The sequence below is a fragment of the Equus przewalskii genome, chromosome 28, assembly GCF_037783145.1.
Source record: "Equus przewalskii isolate Varuska chromosome 28, EquPr2, whole genome shotgun sequence".
NCBI classification, from domain to species: domain Eukaryota; kingdom Metazoa; phylum Chordata; class Mammalia; order Perissodactyla; family Equidae; genus Equus; species Equus przewalskii.
This window is the reverse complement of record NC_091858.1, coordinates 1,781,305-1,799,495: the sequence shown is the minus strand read 5'-3', so window position 1 is coordinate 1,799,495 and position 18,191 is coordinate 1,781,305. Positions and strand designations below refer to the sequence as shown.

Below are 18,191 nucleotides of genomic sequence, written 5' to 3'. Positions count from 1 at the left end.
GTTTTCATTTCTAAAAGTTCTATTCTTATTTTAAAAATCTAATCATTTTTAATAGTTTATTGTTTTATAGTCATTTTATCAGTTGCTACTATTATTTCTTTAGACATAATTGCTTTATATTTTATAATTTTAATATCTGACATCTTTGCTGATCTGTTTTGTGTGTGTGTGTGTGTGTGTGTGTGTGGTGTGTGTGTGGTTTCTGCTGGTTCTTGCCCCTGTATATTTGTGACTTTTAGGTGTGAATTCAGGTTTTTGAATATTTAACTATGGGGCTTCTTGGAGGTCTAGATTGAAGGTGGGTTCCTCTAGAGAATTTATGTTTGCTGCTGCCAGATTTTTGGGGGTATTACCAACCTGGGACCACCTTAAAACAAATTTTTGGCTTGAGGTTTTCCAGGCCACCCAGGCACTCTGAATTTGGATTGGAGGTCCTGTGTGAGGGCTAGATTTTGATGGCAGAATTTTAGGGGAGATTTCTTTTCCTCCGCGTATTTACAAGGTTTAAGACAGTCAGATTTTCTCGGAGTATCTGGGAGGTAGCCATCCTGCTTGTTACATGCATGGTGATGTTGTGCAAATTAGAAAAAGTGCTTCTTTCTCAAGACACTTTATTGCTATTAGTCAGGAAAATTTCCTAGTAACATTAAAATCCCAGATGACCGCGAAGTGAATGGTAGCCACAAGTTGTGTGACACACAAGTTGCCCTCACTTCTGCCTCAAGTGTACCCCCGACCTCATTCGTCCCTGTCAAGTCCTGCTCAGCCTTCAGTGCTTTACGCAAATACTCCACCATCTGAGAAGACGTCCCTAACTCCCCACTCTAACTCCAAATGGCATCCCCACTTCTGAATTACTGTAGTCGAGTGGGGCATTTTCCACAAGTGACTCCTTTTTGTTAGTTATTCTTTTTAAATCTTACGTCCCTTGCCAGACTGAGAGCTGCCTGTTTGGTTCGTGTTTCTGTGTTCCGTAGCACTCAGGAGAAGGCCTTCAGCAGGTAGCTGGATTTTATTTGTTCAATAATTAAAAGAAAGAATTTAATTGAATAACAGGTTGTGAACCTACTAACCAAAGGATTACAAAAGGCCAGCCGTTTGGATGGTGCGTAAAGATTCTGCAGGTCTCGCGCGTGCGGCTCAGGAGGGCTGTCAGTGTGCGCCGGCCTTCTCTAAGCGGGTGTCCTGTGCTGTGAAGAGCTCGCAGGGTCCCGCGCTGGCCCCGGCTCTGCAGTTTGGAGGCTCTGGCAGAACTTCTGTCTGTTCCGTGCAGAGTCAGAACGTCTGTTACAGAGGAAAATCTGCGCATCATTCCAGGTAAACAATTTCTACCGATCGTTGTTTTTTCAAAGAGAGAGTGGGTCACACTGTTCTACAAAAATTACCGCCCTAAAATTTATTTGATTATTACTCAGTACATTTTACTCAATTGGTAACAGTTTATCACAATTTTTCTTCCTTTCCAATTCTTTTCCATTATCAGGTGATTTTAAAACTTTTTAAAAATTATTTTTTAGTAGAACTGGAAAAATGCTTTTTTAAAAATCTCGAATTGATTTATTTGATACTTCTGGAAAATTTACTTTGTACTGGGCACTTTTTAGCGATTACCTGATCTAAATCTTTAAAGATCGTCCTTTTAAAGATGGGGAAACTGAGGCAAAGTAGCTTGTCCTGGCCACTCACCCATGCAAAGCTGGGCTGCTGTGCCCTCATCCAGCCTGCCTGCTGCAGAGCTCTGCTCTCCTTCCCAAACACACAGCCCCACATTCAGCTTCCTGGTGTGATTTGGTCGGATTCTAAATGTTAAACGTTAAACATGTTTAAACTCCTTCCCCTCCCCTTTGAAATTTAAAGCTCATTATGATATTAACAGGAAATGACCTTGTAGGAAAGTGACTGAGCATTTCTAGTTCCTGTTGTTTATTTTGTATTTGGAGAAAGAGCTGGAAAATATTATGTTCCATGACTGTTACTTACTTAATGCCTAAGGTTTATGTCCTGATGTGGAGGTCTGACAGCACTCTAAAAGTAGTCAGTAGGTGTATTTTCAGCGACTGTTGAACAAGGCGCTTTTTGTGCAGTAGACGCACTGAGAGGGTGCAGGGCTCCGACTGGCCAGGCTTGGACCCTGCCTGTGGTGGGATGCTGGGGTTAGAGTCACCTACGATGGCTTCCTGATGAGGAAGAGGAGTCCCCTTACAGAGGAAGAGGGGCGTGGAGGCGTGCCAGGCAGTCAGCACTGCAGCCGGCATCGTGCACTGCGTGGTGACTACATGGAGACGTGGTGAGTGCTTGGATGTGGGGGCCTGACCCTCAGGAGAAGTGGATGGCTAAGGATTCTGATTTGGCTCTGAAGGCAGATAGCTGGAACTTAAAGCCACGAGGCTGGACCAGGACCAAGGGCAGGACCTGGAGGCACACAGCAGGCCATAAAAAAGGAGCCTCCGGTGGAAGTGGGGACACGTGCCCAGAGAGGTGGAAGCGTGGGAGTCTAAAATCAAAGAGGAAGGGTGCCGTCGGACGGCCTGCTCATCGTGTCGGTGCTGCCCAGAGCGCAGGTGGGGGAAACTTGAAAATTCTTTTTTGGATTCATTTGGCAAGATATGAGAACCATTAAAAATTAAAATGGACAGGCGATGACCATCAGTTGGAAATGTGGGTTGAAGGAGAAGAGAAACAGAGCACAGAAGTGTTCTGGTTTGGGTAACTAGGTACACTCTGGTTCTATTGAAAGGACAGTGAGTCTGTGAGAGTGGAGCGGGTCTGAAGAGAATGGATGGATTCAGTTTCCACCCATTCATAATTCACTTCCATGATTTTAATTAAAATAAGTTTATGACTTTCAGCTTCTGTAAATTATTGCATCCACAGAGAAGAGGTTCAAAGCAGAAGCCCGGGGAATGGAAATTTGGGGGAGGCGGAGGCGTAGCTTGTGAAGAAGGCCTGGGGCCAGAGAGCCCACGGATGGACGACAGAAGCTAGTGTCGCCTACTGAGCCAAGTGGGGAGAGAGTGTGAAGGATGGGGTGGCCCTCGGCAGTTCCCTTTGCTTGGTGAGGGTCAGGTACATTAGTGACTGGGAAATGTCTATTGATTTTGGCAAAGACTATTGCAGGAGAGTGGTGGGGTCAGAATCCAATTAACACAGGGATTTTAAGTGGAAGAGCTGAGAAGTGGGGGAAGTTGGTGCAGATTGCTGTTTCTTGAAGTTGTCTGTGAATGGAGTGGTAGATACAGAGGGGTATGGTCAAAGACGTGGTGCTTATTATTTTGGGGGGGCGGAATAGATTTGTGCTGTTTGTATGCTAATGAAAAGAAGCCCTAGAGACAGGGAGGTTGAAGATAGTGGAGAAGAGAAGATTTAAGGAGTGAGGTCCCAGAGGAAGTAGGAGGTGGGTGAGAGGAGAGACACCCCAGCTCGTGAATTAGGAGGGATGGAGGTAAAGGTGAGAGGGATACAAGTGTTTCTAGATATACCCACATGGCTATAGTCAGTGAAGTTTGAACCGGTATACAGTATCACTTATAGCAACTCTGCCTCCTCGATCTTGATATCAAAATATTTCACATTAGGAAAGTTAACACCACTCCGGTTTTGTGAGCCTGCCTCTGCCTGTTTTGTAGAACAAAGTTTTATTGAAACGTGGCCATATTCCAATTCCTTCACTTACATATCGTCTGTGGTTGCTTTTGCATGACAACAGCAAAGCCTGAAATGTTCACTGTCTGGCCCTTTGCAGACCAGTTTGCTGACCTCTGTACAGTTGTTAAACCGAGGCCCAGAGAGCATGTTGACTTCGGAGGACCCCTCCCTCTCTCATCCATCTCTGGGACCAGTTTCTCCTGTGTCGGTTGGCATTCTCCTGATGCTGCATACTCTTAGAATTATCTGGTGCCTCCTCTCTCTGGAGCTTTCAGCAATTACACTTGTAAATTAGATCACATTTAAGCCTGTCCTGACCCTATCCGAGGAATAAGAACTTTGTCGCAGTGCTTCCTAAGGAGTATGTACTAAAACCGGGAGCGCCTCCTGACTCTCTGCCAGGCCTTGCTCTCTCCACGCCCCAGGATGTGCTCGTTTTTTTCTGCTTTGCTTGGATGGCTTTTCTTCACCTTTTCTAAGAAGCCAAGCCTTCCTCTCTGAAATCATTACCAAAACCCCCACATATTCCTCATCCCGGTGGTTGTGTATCTTTGCTTTGAATATGCTCAGCACATACCTGCACATCTTTTAGAGCATAGCCTGTCCCCTGAGAGACCCCCGCTGTGATGGGGGCTCCTGAATGGTCTCTGCATCTAACTTCCTAGAGGACAGGGGCCATGTTGACCTTGTCATCAGCATCTTGTGTTCCACAGTTGCTGGTGCTCATCAGATGGATTTTATTAAATTGAAAAAATTTAGGTGCTTGAAAATTGCCCACTTATGCATGAAATGGTGTGCTAATTACTAGCCCTTCTCAACCATTCTTGAAACCAGATCCTCTCCTGTATCTTTTGAAATCCACTTTGAATTATTAACCAAATTTGAAAGCAACATATTTAGAGGTACATTTTCTCTCATGTCACACTGTTCAGTTTTTCAAGAGAAAATACAAATCTATTCACTTGCTGAATTTTTAAATGATTCTGAAGGGGCTAAGATGTTAATAGTTACAACTTAGTTCTACAACCTAATGTGTCAGATTGTAGTTGTGTGTAGTTACTACTATATTGTCTAGCACCTTGCTATTCAAAATGTGGTCTGCCCACCAGCAGTATAGTCATCATTTGGGAACTCATTAGAAATGCAGAGTCTTAGGTCCCACCTCAGACTTCCTGAATCAGAGTACTCCTTTTAACAAGATTCCCTGTGATGCGCATACACAGAAAGTTCGAGAAGCATCACTCGGGGCTATTGACCTTGTGTTTCAGACAAACACACAAAACCTAAGGCCCTGCGCGCACACCTTTTCTACCTTTTGTATGTTATGACAATGTGGGTTGATATTTTATGATGACTGTTTCCCCTATCAGAAAAATTTTGCTGTTTTCCTCTGTTATAGTTGGAGATAGGTCATGATTAAGAGACAGACTGAGTATGCTTTTATTCTTTCTGCTACCTGGAATGCATTTGATATTTCTCCTTATGTAGAATTGACAAAGTCGGAAACCTCTACCGTCTCCGACAGCAGTCTGGGATGGTCTGTGGTGAGGTAGCAGCCCCAGCCCCCCTGCAGCTCTGGCTCATGCTGTCGTCTGTGTGCGCATGTGATCACCCCTCTGCCCCGGGAATTGCTTGTGCACCTTAACAGTGAATTCTGTACTGGATGGAGTTTTATTTCCCATTTTTTCAAGTCCTTGAAAAAAAGTGAGGTACTAAGTAAATATAGGGACAAGTAAGTATAGGAATAAAACTGCATTTCTTTAAAAATACGTAATTCATTCATAACGCTAATCCATATTGTCCTTCTTGCCGATTAATCCAAGCAGGCAGAGTTGAAAATGAGTGCATTGTTTGTTTATTTTTGGACAGGTCATGCACGCGTATCCAGTTCAAAAGGTTCAGTGAAAAGCTGATCTTCCGTGCCCACCTGCTGCCAGGCCGTTTCCTCCTCGGGGGCATCTCTTCATCCCAGTTCCTTATGAACACTTAGGGGTGATACATGGATTAGGAAGTTCAATATAGTTCTGACCAAGAGGGTGAGCTCTGAGGACAGAAAGAGTTTGAACCTGGGCCACTAGCTTTGTGACCTTGGGCAGGTAACTCAACTTCCCTGTGCCTCAGTTTGCTCATCTGCAAAATGGGTGTGTTAATAGTATCTCTCAGAGTTGCTGAGAAGAACTAATGAGATAATTCCTGTAAAGTGCTGAGAAGAATTCTGGGCGTGCAGAATGCACTCAACAAATATTAACTATTAATATTATATGTGAGTATCTTTTTATGTCTTTATCATTTCTCTACATAAACAGTAGCAGACTCTGTGCACTTCCACATCTTGCTTTTGTTTGTTTGTTTTTGTACTTAACAATGATAGGTGAGATTTTCACCTAACAATGTGGAGATTGGTTCATTTTATTATGTGTAGAACTGCCTCATTCTTTTTAGTGGGTCCACTGTATTCTGTTTCATGGATATAATTTATTTATAGAGCATCCTATTGGTGGACCTTTAGGTCGTTTCTATTCTTGTGATATTATAAAAACCTTTGCTGAAATGGCCTATGTACATGTGATGGTGTGTCTGTAGGGTAAACATCTAGAAATGGAATCTAGAAATGGTCCAAGTATAGGTTTTAGTTTGGCTAGATATTGACGAGTTGCCCTCCATGGTCTCCCACCGGCAGAGTAGTCTCATACTTGTTTTGACAGTCAGACTTTAACTTTAATTTTTAAAGACACAATTTTGTTTATGAATATATAGTAAAAACACCCATCCATACTTGGAAATTTGATTAAGATTGCTAGATTCTTGGAACAGACCTAGGAATAGGAAGATAATACTTTGTTCATAAGTGTTTGAAGGAGCAACAAAGTGGTTAGTGAGCTGTTTTTAAAGAGGAACTTTATAATATGCAACAAATTGTCATTATATTCACAACGTCTAAAGTATTCTTGAGATAGCGAAACAAAACAAAGAGTTTGGAAAATCCCTAAACAACAGTGTATTTCATGTTTTAGATTGCGTCCGAGGCTGCCTCTCGATGCTGCTGGACGTGTGCTGGCTGAGCCGTGCTCCCAGTGCACCCGTTGTCTGAGAGTGGCACACCATAGAGAGCCTCTTTCTTTTACTCAAACGTCTCATTATACAAATTCTTGCTGCCAACCGAGCTGACCGTAGAGCTTTTATTTAGGTTGTAGGTGAAACAGTTTCTTCTAAATATTTTTAAAAACTAATGTAGTCACTGAAGTAAATAAGACCAGAATCTAGTATCCCCTAACATTTGACCTTCACTTAGTAATTTTTGAGCTATCCAAAATATTTGCAATCCTCTTCTTACTTCACATTTTGTGAATAATTCAGCCGCTGAATTCTGTGGAGTGCATAATGTACTGTTTTCCTCAAACATAGCTCTAGTCTGTGGCGAGAATCACGCTCAGCGCTGAGATACACAGTTCAGTCTATTAGCAGATGATCACTAGGTTCTGTTTTCTTTTTTTTGTTGTTACAATTTCAGTTTTTTTTTTTTAAAGATTGGCACCTGAGCTAACAACTGTTGCCGATCTTTTTTTTTTTTCTTTTCTTCTTTTTCTCCCCAAATCCCCCCGGTACATAGTTGTATATCTTAGTTGTAGGTCCTTTCTAGTTGTGGCATGTGGGACGCTGCCTCAACGTGGCCTGACCAGCGGGGCCATGTCTGAGCCCAGGATCCCAACCAGCGAAACCCACAGGCCGCCGAAGCGGAGCGCGCGAACTTAACCACTGGGCCAGGGGGCCGGCCGCCCATGTTTTGAATATGCAGATGAGCTGAGGAATGGAAGGAGAAACAAAGATAACTTTGCATCTGAGAGGCATGTAAACACACGACCATTTTCAGTCACTGGCATTATCAGGAAATATGTGTTGAATATCAAGTGTGTTGAGCATGGCACCTGGTTAAGGTGATACTCAGCTGGCTGTCAGCTGACCTCTTCCAACTTGGTGGGAATGCCCCTGCACTGTGGGACTCCAGGAAGTGAGCATCAGGGCGGCCTGTGATCCCCAGGCTTGGCTGCTATGGCTTTGCGAGGCCTGCTGTGGGGGACACCATGGGGCCACAGAAGGTGTGCTCTTATTTGGGGGACCGTGGACAGGCAGAGTCCACAGATGCTCCTGGGCGAGCTGAGTCCCTCCTCCATCTACTGCTCATCTTGTTGCTAGGAGCAAAGGAGATAATGCGTGTGTTCTCTGAGGAGCTGAACACCAGACTCTCTGACAACATGACTGCCGTTTTTTCTTCTTAGCCACTTGACAGGATCTCGACTTTGAGGAAGTCTGTTTTTCTCCCCTCTTTATTACCTAGTGCAACCCAAGTGATGGTGTTAAGCTTCACAGTAGGTACCGTGTATGTGGCTCCTACTATGTACCGGGTCTTTTTGCCAGTTAATTGTTAGTTGTCACAAGCACTAATGAGGTAGATGAAACAACTGAGGCTTAGAGAGGTTAAGTAACGTGTGCAAGCTGGTTTGGGGGGCAGAACTGAGATTCACACCCAGGTCTTTCTCACGTGGGAGACGGTGCTTCCTCAGCCTCTGTACTCTTCTGTCAGCTAAAGCTAAAGCCAGAAGTGCCCATGCCACTGGAAGAAGCCATCGTGTTTGTCTGACGCAATTTTTTTTTTCCAAATAAGGGCTCATTATTGCGCCTAGTTCAACTGCTTGTGATTACAATCAATTTTAATGTTGCTAATAATTTTCAGTATCTCCTCAGATTTTATTTATTACTTCTCTGAAAACTGAGGCTTCAATCATTGACAGGTTGTCACAATTGCCCTTTAACTTTTTAGTGATCAGCAGTGTCACCCATGAGGCTGGCCTGGTGGCCTGGTGGTTAAGTTTGCTCGCTCCCAGTTCAGCTGCCTGGGGTTCGTGGGTTCAGATCCTGGGCGCAGACCTACACACCAGGCCGTGCTGTAGTGGCATCCCACATACGAAATAGAGGAAGACTGGCACAGATGTCAGCTCAGGGCCATTCATCGTCACCAAAAAAAAAAAAAGCAATACTACCCAGGATCTTTTGTCATCTTCTGGTGGTGATGGCTGGAGCTTTGCAAGCTCTTTCTGTCAGTAAGGTCGTTTTATAATTCCCTTAGAATCTTGATGCTTACCAGGTAGCATTCTTATTTTTACACATATTTACCTTGTATTTCTAGTATTTTCCCTTTGTCTTTCTACTGAGCGATAGTGATTTTTATCTTCATGGATTCTTCCCATCAGTGCCAATTTTCTTCATCCTTTGTGTGAGACATTTCTTTTAAAGTGTTGTTCACTAGGCTTATTCTAGATTTATTGACTTGTCATTCTTAATTTATTTCTTGTTATTTTTCTTTTAATTATGTCTGATTGTATTTTGTATTCCATGCATTTCCCCCCTTCTGTGGTTATTTGGTTCCTTCTCTGGGGATTGTTTTTGCTGTTTTTCCGCCTCTTTTGTCCCCAGTTCTGTTCCAGGCTGTTGGGAGTCTGGTTGGGGCCTGGTGAAGCAGAGCCCAGGCCAGCCCTGCAGGGGAACCTGCAGGACTGTCAGGGCCTGGCCTCGATGGAATCGCTCCGTGCTGCCTGTCCTTCTCTTCCGACCCGTCCCAGCCCCTGGCAGCACCAAGCAACGCTTTTCCCCAGGGCCTGCAAGTTGGCCAGGAAAGGGAAGGTGGTGCCCACAGCGTCAGGGCCCCCGCTGGCCTCTGCGGCCCCTGGTCTTTCCATTCGTTGTTAGGCATGCTGGGCTTTGAGCCAGGTGTCCAGTATCTCTGATCTCAAACCTTACACCTACCCTGCAAGGTTAATTACCATCTGTGTTTGACAGCCCAGGAAGCCGATGCTCTGAGAGGGTAAGAATCTTGCCACGGAGCACACAGCTTGTAAGTGGATGTACTGGGATTCCAAGCCCTGTCTGTGTGACTCCACAATCTACGTTGTTTCCACACAGCATGTCCTTCTCTGTCAGAATGAACTTGGTTCTTGAGTACTTTTTACCCCTTTTGTTATCTTCGTTTGGATTAGAGCCTAATCCAATTACTCCTAATTAGCGGGTGTCTTAGGTATTCCCTCTGGTTGCACCTTAATACTATTGTGTTGTGCTCCCTGGAGTGATTCATTTCTCCCTGTTTGATTCGTTAACAATCCAGTACATTGTTTCCCTTGTTCATTGTATCAGAATCAAGTAACTGTTGCCTCCTGTTTCCTGGCTTCCTGCCACAGTGAGAGCCGGCTGAGATTAATTAGAATGTGTTGCTGACAATCTAGTAATATCAAAGTCATGGTTATTGATTATTTTCCTTTTAATGAATTAAACTTTGCTGCTCACAGGATTTTTACCTGGGTCGTTTCCTTTTACTGATGCTGGTGTTTTCACTCTTAGCCCTGTGTCTTGCCTCTGCAGAGCGTTCTGCTGATGTTTACGCAGGAATATTATTAATACCAGGCTGACTGCAGGTTGGGATAAGACCTTCATAAATTTAGGATGTCTCAGTTTCATAAAATGCTTACAATAGTTTTTAATCTACAATAAGGGTCTTGGATTGGAGGCCTGCGGTGATTGTCAGTTCCATAATTCTGGTCTAGAATAAGCCTGGCTTGAAGAGTATCTACAGTTCCTTTCTTACTGTCTTTGTTTTGAGGAGTTGAGGGTAGTCTTTAAGGTTTATTTTTTTTATTAGGAAATTAATATATATTAATTTGTGAGAAATGTAGGAAATGCAGAAATATATAAAGCATGAAACATTAACTACCTATAACCCCACTTTCTGGTGATAACCACTATTGACCATTTTGGCATTTATTCAGTCCTCGAGCACGTGTGGGAGCGTCTTATCAAACCTGAGATCCCAATGCGCACAACTTTGTGCCCTCCTTTCTCGCTTAGCGCAGGGCATCACAAATTCTCCATCGTTAGAACTCTTCATGAGCAGAATGGCAATATTTCACAGCAGGTATGTGCCATAACTTACTAGCCGTTGCCCAGTGTTAGGCATTTAAATTGTTTCCAGTTTCACGAATAATGCTCCCATGTACATCTTTGTGCCTCCATCTTTGTTATGATTGTTTCATTTAAATTTATTCCTCGAAGTGAAATTAATAGGTCAAAAAGTATGACCACTTTAAAGGTACTTGATACATAATGCTTGCCAAATTATTTTCCAGAGTGAATTTGAATCCCCGCCAGCAGTGGGTGGGAGACTGGCGCTCGTTACCCACAAAGGCATTGTGTATTAGCATTGCTAGTTTCGTAAGCAAAAGCTAATGATGTTGTTTCAATTTGCATTTCTTTGATTACCATTCAAGTTAAACATATTTTAATCTGTATATTAACATTTTTATTCCCCTTCAAAAAAACCCCTATTTCTTATCTATTGAAGTCTAGTCTATTTCTTACAGTTTATGAGGGATCTTTATATTTTAAGGATATTGACCCTTTATCCATGATATTTGCTGAAAATATTTTCCTAATTAGTTGTTGGCTTTTACTTTTTTGATGTTTAGATGTGTTAATTTATTTAGAATTTTACAGAATACATAATTTACTGTGTAAAAACTAATTTAATTTAAGTAGTTGTTTATATCTTTTGTGTGTGATTTCTGCCATAATTTTAGAAAGTCTTTGCTCATACAGAAAGAAGATAAATATATTTAACTTTATTTTTTTCCTAGCTCCTCTAAATCTAACTTGATTTCCCCCATAGATAATCAGTTGACCCTTTTTTTCCCCCTGGGAAAGATTTGCCCTGAGCTAATATATATATATATATATATATATATATATTTTTTTTTTTTTGCCAATGAGCTGCCAGTACAGCATGGCTGCTAACAAAGCCATGTAGGTCTGCAGCCAGAACCGAACCTGGGCCACTGAAGCCAAGTGTGGTGAACTTAACCACTCGGCCACCAGGGCTGGCCCGACCCCTCAGTGTTTTTGTTACATAAGCTGTTGTCTGACCACAGAATTTTGTTATCACTTCATCATGTGTTCATGTCTTATATATCTTAGGGTCTGTTTCTATGCTGTTTTGTTTTATTATCTGTTTCTTGTTTACCCTAGAATTGCACTCTTAGTTATTATAGCTTTATAATATGCATTATTATTTGGGAGGTGGTATTTCTTCTTCTTACACTTATTTTCCAGAACTTACTTATTTGAACCTTTTTGTTTTTCTTTATATAAATCGAAGAACCATTTGCCAAATTCTTTATCCTCTGTCTGCCCTGACCGCTCCCCTGCCGCCCTGAAGCAAAAACAGGCACAATAAAAGCCAAAAGGAAGAACACACAGCTCTGGGATTTCTATCGGAGTTGTGTAAAACCAATAAAATGATTTAGGCAGAACTCAACTCTTAGTCCTATCTAGAAGGGCACTTTCCTTTTTAGCAAAAGCTTCTTAGTTGCCCGTACTTTGCTGCATTAATAATGTGGTCGGATTAGAGACGGTCGTCACGCGCGCCCTTGGAGCTGTTCCAGGCGGAACTGGGCGCCGCGGCCGCAGATCAAGGCGGCCGCCGGTCGCCCTCAAGCTGGAGCGCTTTTACCCTTTCAGAGGCTTGTAAGATAAACCAGAGGAGGATGCGCGACGCCGCCTCCCGCGGCCGCTCGGCTGGTCGCGGCTGCGAGGGCGGCCGGGCCTGGCCTGGGGCCTGGCGCTGCCCCGACGGGGCTGGGTGGTTTGATCAGGGCAGGTAAGGTCACAGGTGAGGGGATGAGTGAGTGTCCACAGGTTTTGTTTTCTCCCTACATTTCAAAATGTTTTTATACATTTAAAAAAAGTGTCTTGAGCGTGTGTTGTGCAACATTTTAAGAAGTGTACTTCCTTTTGCAGGATCGTGTCCCCGCTCGTGGGAACACCTCGTTTTTGGCGCGTCCCCTGCAGTAGGGCTGCCAGGCCAGCACCGGCCAAGCAGCAACACGGGAGGGGCTCCGCGGAGGGCGCCCTGCCGCTCTGAACCGCCAGCGCCTGTCTAGAGGGCTTCTTAACTCCAGGGCTGCTTCTGTTAACCTGACGGGGTCGCGTTGATCATGCGATGAACTCCCACCTGCTGTCCCTGGACGGTCTGGAGGCTCAGGTGAGGAAGTGGCCCGGCGCAGGCTCCGGGGTATCCCGCAGGGGCTTGGAGACTTCAGCCAGGTCTGGGAGTTGACAGGAGGAAGAGAGAAGGTGGAAAAAGGAGAGACAGGGTCTACAGGTCACTGTTACTGGTAACTCGGGTGGATGCCATGTCTGAGGGGCAGGGGTGGGGGAGAGGAGGGCACTGAAGACTGGGAGGAAGGAGAGACTTGGGCAGATGAGCTGGGAGAGTGACACCAATTCTGCCGCTGCTCCAGATGTCTCTATTGTCGCCAAAGGAAGGGCAGGAGAGGACCAAGTGGACCTGTCTGCCTGTTTCCACAGCCTGAGTCCCTCCGGGCGGGCCCAGAGTCTAATGGGTCTCCTCGGGGTTCCTCTCCTGTGTCTTAGAAGATATGATTGTCTGGGCATTGAATCCAGCCTTTTGGAATCTGAAAGGAAAAACAACCAAAGACTAAGTCTTACACTCGTAAGTTTACTTTCTGCAATATAGAAGGTGTTTCCTAGGGGTTTCATAATCTTTTTTTTTTTTCCAAGCATAGAATTATTGAAGAGTAGTGCAAGGCCCTGCAGAGTTTGGTTAATAGAATTTACAGCAGGCAAGTCAGGCAATGACCAAATTTCATGGAAAAACTTCTAAAGCAAAGTTGTTGGAAATTTAAATTAGATTTGAGTGTGACAGAGAGACTACTGAGAAGTGCTGGAGTGTCTCCTGTTGGGTTCCCCGGGCATCGGCCGAGAATTAATAGTGTTGTTTCTCTGATGCAGTGGGGCACTGATTTTGAGTTTTGAGTCCAAGTATATACATTTTCCAGATGTAATCATTTTACCCAAGTACTGAAAATTTTGCTGTATCAGGCACTCAAAGCTATTACACTGAGACTGTCTAGGAGCACTTTGGGGTTCTGTCAAGAATATTCTGGGGCCGGCCCCATGGCTGAGTGGTTAAGTTCGCGCGCTCTGCTTTGGTGGCCCAGGGTTTCGCCGGTTCGGATCCTGGGCGTGGACATGGCACCGCTCATCAGGCCATAGTAAGGCGGTGTCCCACATGCCACAACTAGAAGGACTCACAACTAAAAAATATACAATTACGTACTGGGGGATTTGAGGGAGAAAAAGCAGGGAAAAAAAAAAGAAGAAGATTGGCAACAGTTGTTAGCTCAGGTGCCAATCTTTTTTTTTTTAAAAAAAGAATATTCTAGCAGCTGAACTCCAAGGAGTCTTAGAAGATTTCCTGCTCCAGAAAAGTATGGTTTCAAGAATCAAGGAAAAAACAAGAGGATTAAAATATTGGGAGATTTACCTGTGTATTTGTATTTACACAAGAATATAAATATGTATATATTTCATAAAGCGAGTTTGATATACAAATATTTCTTATTACACTGATGCCATGCCTAGCAAGTGCTATAGGATGGGATGTGAAGTGTTCAGGCTGATAAGATTTGTGTTCACTGGAATATCCCTGATGGAAGTCCGAGATCTTCGTCATTTCCGCCAGGCGTGCGGGCATTGAGCGCTGTCACCAGCAGGCAGGATGGCTCAGTGAGTCCCGTATGTGGGCCGGATGAGGCCTTGGGAGCTTCCCAGATGGGTGCTGTCATACCTCACATCCTTGCGAGGGCAGACCTTTATCCCTTTCCAGGTCACTAGAACGTATCCACACATATTCATAAAGAGTTGTACCGAAACCCTCTCAGAGAGGGGTGTCTAGACAAGTTTTAAAGTTGTCTTTTTTCCTTGGGGCCGTATGAGCTATGGTGCGTATTCTGTTCGTCACTGTCTGTTCAGCTCCCACATAATGCCTTGCAGGTTGTAGAGAATAAACATGTACTGAGGGAATAAATGGACTATAAATTAGGTGTCTTGTGATTACGATCCGAGTTCCCACATTTGGCCCCTGTACAGTTATAATAATGGGGTTGACTTTTGTTAATTGGTGACTGTACAAGGACTTCCTCTGTCATTTCATTTGACCTTCACAGCGACCCCCGAGGAGTGCATTAGTCAGCTATGCTAGGTTATGCTGTGGTCACAGCCCCACGGGTGCAGTGGCTTCACTCCCCAGAGCCCGGTCCTCTGTAGTCTGGGCACCAGCACTCCATGAGGTGGCTCCGTGATCCCGGGGGCCACAATCTCAGCCTAGCTCTGCCGTCTCACCCAGGGCTGGTAGGAGAGGCTGCAGAATCGTGCAGACTTCTCGTTGTCCAAACCTGCAAGCAGCGTTCCACGTATCTGTGCACATTTCGCTGGTCAGAACTAGTCCGATGGCACCACTCGACTGCAGGGGTGAGACGCACAGGCTTCAGTATGCTGGGAAGGGGAGGGAAACCGGAAATGGGTATATAATGACAATGGCTATTGTAGGTCCATTATGCAATTAGCCCCATTTCACAGGCAATAAAACTGAGACCCAGAGTGGATAGGTTACTTGCCCAAAGTTACACAGCTGATATATGGCACAGCAAGGCCTGGAACTTTGATTTGTTTGTTTTCAAAGCCCATACTCTCAACCACCATGCAATGCAATCTTTATTAAGGAAATTAATTTTCTTCTAGAGAAAACTGGACCTTAGTGAGGGGGAGAATAATAAAAGTCTGGGATGTGGGGTTTGGGAAGCTGCTTTTGTAGGACGGACTCTCTTTTACATGTAGCTAAGCCGCTGCGCTGGGCTGAGCTCCTCCCTGGGAACAGCAGTCGCTGTGAGGGGATGTGGAATGAGGCCTGTGAAGCACCTGGAGGGGCGTCCAGCGCTGCGTGGAGACGTGAGGGCTCTCCTGCCGACGCCTGCTGGATGCATTGGTCTTGTGCAGGTTTTCATGTGCAACAAGCTTCAAGATTCTTACCAGAAAACAAGTAAACCTTTTAAATAATCTTGGTGCATGTAGTTGTTTTCCTCATAAAAGAATATACTATATGTTACATTATAAAGCTTAACTTCATTGGTATAATCTTTCCAGCTTTTCATTAGACTGAAAGGTTGTTAAGTTTCAACTAAACTTATTAGCTTTCACTATCGAATCCCTTTTGCCCCATTTTTTTATCATATAAGTTTTCCAAAACTGTTCTTGTACAAGTGGGTGTCCCAAAGAGTGTTTCTAGATAGTACAAGTGGACACGTCACTGTCAATTTGGGAAACGCATTGGTATGTTGCCATTCGTCTATGGTGACGTGGGGTGGGTCAAAGCAGTTGTGTGTTGTCCGTGGCCTCCTTAAGAAGAGCAGCCTGTTCCTTTGTAGCTTTGAGAGGAAAGGGACACGTTTTTATCAAATGTGTTCAATTACTGGCCCCAGCTTCCTGTGTCCTAAAACTTGGCTTCATGTTGTAGTTCCCAGAATTTGTCTTCTATTTTGGGGATCTCTGAAGGTTGATGTTTCATATGTTTCTCTCCTTCCCAGTTCCTTCTAGCAGCTCAGTCATGCAGGAATGTGGGGCTTGCGGGGGGTACCCTGCCTTTAGATCAGTCCCACCCAGCATTGCTTCAGATGTGTTGTCATAGGTTTTTACAATCCTTTGGCTTCTTCCTGGCAGTGGTTAACAGTGCAATGAATAATCAGATTGGAAAAAAACAAGGTTTCTGTGGAAATTTGTGAGCAAAATTCCTATTAATTAAAAAAAAATACCCAGCATCTTTTTCTCAGACCCCAGCTTCTAGGCGTGTTTCCCCCTCATTGTTTAAACATAACCCTTCCGAACCAAGGACAAGGCTGCTGTGCCTTTCTCCTCCTCTCCTCTTTGCACAGAAAGCTGTCATTGTTGGTTGTTCTGCAGCTGGGTCTCTTGAAAATGAGGTTTCATTTAAGTAGAACATTTTCATTGCGGGATAACGGGCCTCTTTCATTTTGTACTTCTAGAGGGCCTCCGAACTATTTCCATGGACTCCCGAGTTTCCTTTTCAGAGTCCTGAAGAGAGAGGGAGGGTTCGTTGGGAGTAGATCATCGTGACACATCTTTCTGTTGATGAGCCATAAAAGATGAGAAGAAGAACACACAAAGTAGGCATTTATAGCATTTATGGTGTGCCAAAGCGTATATAGTAAAAGCCTTTGGCAAATTATATATGTGGTGGTTTTAACTGACTTTGGAAGTTATGTAAGGCTTTGTATGTGCTTTTATATCAGAAGGTGTGTAAAAGACAATGATAATTTATTGAATTACAAAATACCTTCCCAGAGGCCTGGTTCAGCCTCTCCTGGTGGGAGCAGTGAATTGACATGGAGTCTCTCAGTTTGGGGAAGTAACTGCTCGCTGCACCTCTTCTCTATTCCTGTTTTCTACAGTCCACTTCCATAATCACTTTGACAAATAAAAATGGCAAGTAACAGGATATATTGGAATATATGAGGAAGCCATTTGGTATAAACCTAATTCGGCCTGACCTTGTCTTTCCAAAAGCGCCTGACGGAGGCCGTTGAGCATGCATTGTATATCTGCTTTAGAGATTCCCTCTGGCAAGAGCAAAGGGCCCTTGAGATAAAGGTGCAACTTCTCTCCCCCTCCCAATGTTGGCATCTCCTTAAAGATTAAGCATCTTTCTTTAGGCTGGGAACCGATTGCAGCACTCATCTGTGACCCCCCCAGCCCGAGGCAACACACCTGCCACCCCGCAGCGTTCACTGAGACAGCAGACCTATCTGCCGTTTCCATCAATCGCTGTGCTGACAGAGCAGCCTCGTGACTATTGTAAAAGGGGACATTTCAATCATATGTGAAACATACTCTCTGAGGGTATATAACCACCCTTATACCCCCCCTTCTTTGGAGTGCTCTGTTCCTTTGTGGAAAAACTCTCCCGGGTTATAATCCTAAGATTCAAACTCAGAATAAACTCACCCAAATTTTCATTTATAGATTGATTATGGATTATTTTCGTTGACAACTTCTTGCAAGGATCTCCAAACACTGTTGAAATTCCAACTGGAGCAGTCTTTTGCGCATTTAGGTTTCATTCACTTATAATGCATTTCAAATAATTCTCTCCCCTTTATTATTCTTTTTTCTATTGTTCCATTTCCAATTCTTTCAGTTTCTCTTGTGTTACTTTGGGGTAGCATTTTGATGCTGTTGACAACCGTAATTAATTAGAACAGGGAATCACGTGAGATTAAAAATTTCATAAGGTGGAAAGAAGAAGGGTATGTCCAGGGTTAGGTTGAGCCCAGAGACAAGTAGGCATTGATGGATGTGGCTGCCACTCTGGACAGCCTCATGTCCATTTCTTCCCTTCAGGTTGTCCCTATCTGTTTCTCCTTCCATGCTCTGCCTTCTGTGGCAGCAGACACAGCTGGTGCAGGGACTGGTCAAGGCGGGCCTCTCTTAGGAGCTTACATTCGAGCTGACACCTGAAGGGTGAGGTGGACCTGGCTGTGCTGAGATATAGGAAGGGAATTTCAGGCACACAGAATGGTTCAGCATATGTTAGGCCCTGGGAAGCTAGAGATAGTCTTACTTAGAGCCTG

The 18,191-nt window shown here is 44.2% G+C and overlaps 1 protein-coding gene across 13 annotated transcripts in view; it reads left to right on the top strand.

Annotated features, from left to right (window-relative positions):
• Positions 1 to 18,191, top strand: part of CSGALNACT1 (chondroitin sulfate N-acetylgalactosaminyltransferase 1) — a 330,736-nt gene that overhangs the window by 92,611 nt on the left and 219,934 nt on the right. For 5 of the 13 annotated variants that reach the window (XM_070598638.1, XM_070598639.1, XM_070598640.1 and 2 more), the window contains one exon: positions 12,484 to 12,727. The exons of the other annotated variants lie outside the window; for them this stretch is intronic. The gene's annotated coding sequence lies outside the window, so the exon portion shown is untranslated. The remainder of the gene's footprint in view (positions 1 to 12,483; positions 12,728 to 18,191) is intronic. 13 annotated transcript variants of the gene reach the window in all.